The following is a 4,303-nucleotide window of genomic DNA, read 5'->3' as shown; positions in this document are numbered from 1 at the left end:
AACCTGAGCCATTAGGGGCTGGTTAACCTGGCATCTCTGTTTCTCTCTCTTTTCTTCACATGAAATAACCTCTGTGGTCCAATGTTCGAAACTCCATTTCTTCACATGGAATAACCTTGGTGCCCACCAATGTCTGATACTATTTTGGTGTACATCATGACCTTAAAGTTGCTCATGCTCCTATCCAAACATGTAGGATAGTCATTGGGGATCTTGTTAAACGTAGGGGAATGTATAAATTATTTTTCTGAGATTTGACTAGGTTCTGAGTTTTAAAGGACTTGTGTTATAGGCTGCAATTAGATTATTGAGATTGATACAAGGTCCAGCTTCTTCACCAAGTCTGCTACATGGTAAAAGAAAATTATATGTACATAAGAAAACCCAAAATCAGTAACATGTCTAGCATCTGTATCTAATCAAAAGTTTTTCTAGCTTTCAAGGAAAAAAAAAATCCTGCTAACATTGTCAAATATGTGGACTGAATTAGGCAATGCAAGGTGTCCGAAGACTATGCGTACTTTATTAGGTGAGAATGGTGTTGAGATATTGAAAGTTATAGAATTATAGTTTCACGTTTATATTTAAACAAAAAGATTTGTCAGCTTTCATGGGAAAAAAAGGAAAGGTTATGCCAAACCTGTCAATCGACGTGGATTAATATATTGACACTTTTAGAGGTGTATATAAACATGATTATTTTGCACAATTTACGAGTATTCATTTGAGATGATAAAATGCTATGACACCAAGACCTATATGTGTTATATAAGAATCGTAAAATAAAATAAGATAAATTATTTAACATCTTAAAGGGTGTCAATAAGGGGAAAAAAAATCTTTTATTTAAAAGAGATTGGACATAGGTTCCATGAATCTGAAAGGTTAGCATCATTGTCAAAGAAATGTCTCTTTCGTTTTTTTTGTCCCCTCTTTGTCCCTTTGCCAAAGATAAAACCGCTCTCTCTCTCTCTCTAATCGAAAGAGGTCGATTTGACTTCTTTAAAATATGCTAAAAGCGGAGAGAAATAGTCGAAGTTTAGAGCTTATGATGATCTGTCCTGATTTGAGGGCGTGGTCATGAAGTCAAAAATCATTGTTTTAGTTGATGGCCATCAAAAATATTTTAATACCAATCATGTCAACGCGATACCGTATATAGATTTGATTAATGTAAAATGCCTTTTGGTAAGAAATAACAACGATTTAATAAGAAGTGATTGGCGTGATTAAGGGCCGTTTGATAATGTTTCAAGAAATGCGTTTCTACTGTTTCTGTTTCCAGGAACAGCAGAAACGAGTAAAAAACGTTTGATAAAACTGTTTCGTTTCACTTATTTTCAGAAATAGAAATAGAAATTTTAACTTGTTTCACCGTTTCTGGAAATGACTTGTGACCATTCTTTCACTAGTTACAATCGACTTTTAAAAACATGACTTATCAAACACCTTCAATTTTTCTATTTCTAGAAACGGAAATTTATGTTTCTGCCGTTTCTTGAAACAGAAACGACAGAAACGTTATCAAACGGGCCCTATGTGATAGGCATAGTAGTCCTTCCTAATCTTTTGGGGAATTCATTACTCCATAGAAGCATTTTTGTCAACACTAGCAATTATATTGCTTATAGAAATTAGAACAAATAATGTAAAAGGGATTTTATTTTATTATTATTATTATTTTTTTGGGATGATTAAGGGATGAGTTGATTCCTTGTTGATATCTTCATAAGTAAAAGTAAATGAGAAAAAGGTAGGAAAAATTGTTTGCCACTTGTAAGTAGATTTTAATTGACTTTGAAATGGAAACTCAGATCTATCATATTATATAAAGGATGTAGTTATCTTTAAGCCATGGTTAGGAAGATTATACCACTGATGGCCATCATTGTGCTTAGATGGGTGTAAACTTTTATTATATTATTGGTTGCCATTGATATTGCGATTGATATTGATGTGGATTAGACTGCCTAACCTCTAAAAATACTGATGTGGGGTTTTTTGGACCGTTTTCCCCTCCCTTGTTTAGATACCATGGACACAATATCAGTAGATACATCCTATCAGGTCTCAATACCTAAAACTATGGATGGGTGGGAGAGAGCAATGTGTTGAAACCAACCAAAATCCATATATGACCTAGAAAACACAATAAAATATAAAGAATAAACAATCACACAAGCACAACAATGTATGTGTTAGGCATGGTGCCTATGTTCATGGTGAGATGAGAGTAATCTTTATTAGAAATGGAGAAAATGGTTCAAGCTCTCCTCTTGACGTCCCTCTCCATGTTTACAAAGAATTTTTCGTAAACCTAATAACCTTTATCGCTATCAATTTATGAACAAAACAAAGAGATCACAACCCTACATGCTTTTAACGGTCCTTTGAAAATAAACTACAACTCAAACTACAAAATAAAAGGTATAATCAACCCTCAAAACAAAGAAGATCGTTTTGGAGCTTCCACATATAAAGGGGAGTAACGATTTGAGGATTGATGAACCCTCAACGGTGGGTGAAGGAAATTTTTTTCCTACTAATTATGCAAGGTCTATTTAGAAATGATCTTGAAAATATCTAGCCATGTGTATGTAGAAATGATCTTGAAAATATCTAGCTATCAATTATTATGATAATAGTAGATAAGAAAGGTCAAGATGGATGGTTTATTCAAGCTCAGAGCCTTAACCTCACTCCACTATTTAGCTTTTAGCATTTAGCATAAGGAGTAACACATTTATGGATCCAATCTAATATGAAGAAGACGAGACAAACTTGTGGGTCATAAGGCAAAACTCACGTCTCAGTCCTTGAGAGAGACATGTACAGTGCCATCTTTTAGCTATTTAAGTAAGAATATTCTTTGCGTTTCAAGATCAAACTCCTCTCCAGGATTAACATAGAAATTTGCATCTCTCTTTATGTCTTAACAAGAGAGACATCTCTCTCTCTCTCTCTCTCTCTCTCTCTCTCTCTCTCTAGTTTGGCCATATGAGCAACAAACGCCATAATAAAATCATCCAAATAATCTTGATATGATTTTTTATTTTAATGAACTACATGGAATTAGCCCTCAATTCCATATGGTTCAAAATTCACTAGGATTTCACACACACACACACATATATATATATATATATTGGTGAAATCCATACCTCCACTGTCAGCTATATCCGCCACTTCAAACTTGTTTTCCATATTGTCTACTTAGTCTTCTAATTAAATCAACTTTAATCAAGTTTAAATTTAAATATTCTTGAATTAATTACCACGTTGTCAGATTTTCTAGATATCAATTTCTAAATCAGTTGTGTAATTATCAAATATATAGACTGAGTCAGGCTATGTAAGATGTCTAAGAATATGTATATTTATTAGGTAAAGAATGTATTGAATGGGATCCCATACACAGTTCTTTGGGTCCATTCCTATCGAGGGCCCATAACCCAACTAGCCCGAGGAATAGTGGGTGGTAGGAAGTCTTGAACATGAGACATGCCATCACGCTCTTTACTTTGACTAGCGGAACCATTACCAACTATGTTAGGCAATTAGTGCCACACAGAAAAGGTTAGACCACACAAAAGATGACCCTATGTGAGCTCCTCATACGTGAAGGTTACATGCACAGTTTGTGAGGATATGTGTTCTTTTGTTTTCATAAAAATCCGTCTGTGCTGTCATTAAGAGTGTTTAAGGAATATTAGTAAAAGATGGGTAATCATGTAATTTTTCCAAAGAAAAATAACATGCATCATCATGAAACCATATGTAAAGACTATCATCACGGTTGTAGACTTCCAAATAATGGACAGTAAATTTTATGTCTATGAACGATTATGTTGAGCTACGTGGAGGCTTGGAGTATTCCATAGATATAATACCATCAGTCTTTTTTTTTTGGGTTGAATATAATAACATCAATATCTTATGGCCTATATTTATTATGGAGAGAAATAATTGCATGGTCCTTGCGCTGGCTCCCTTGTTTATCCTATTTGAATAGCAAAAAGTTGATTTATTTGTCACTTCCATACTCCATAGACAGTCATTAAGTCTTTCTTATTGTTTGTTGTGGTTGTTGATGTTTTATTATTTTGTTTGAAGTTGTTTTGAGTGTTGCTCATTGTTAGTCATGATCATCTATTAGTATTTGTTTATTGAAAAAAAAGTCTATTAGTATATGGTTATATTATATTAGAGGGAGCGGCATTGAAAGTCGCACCATTGAGGAGTGATGAAATAGTTTCATACAGAGAGAGAACCTTTTTTTTTTTTTTTTTTTTTTTTTTTTTTT

Source organism: Macadamia integrifolia, chromosome 6 (assembly GCF_013358625.1).
Source record: "Macadamia integrifolia cultivar HAES 741 chromosome 6, SCU_Mint_v3, whole genome shotgun sequence".
Lineage (NCBI taxonomy): Eukaryota > Viridiplantae > Streptophyta > Magnoliopsida > Proteales > Proteaceae > Macadamia > Macadamia integrifolia.
This window is presented reverse-complemented; position numbering follows the sequence as displayed.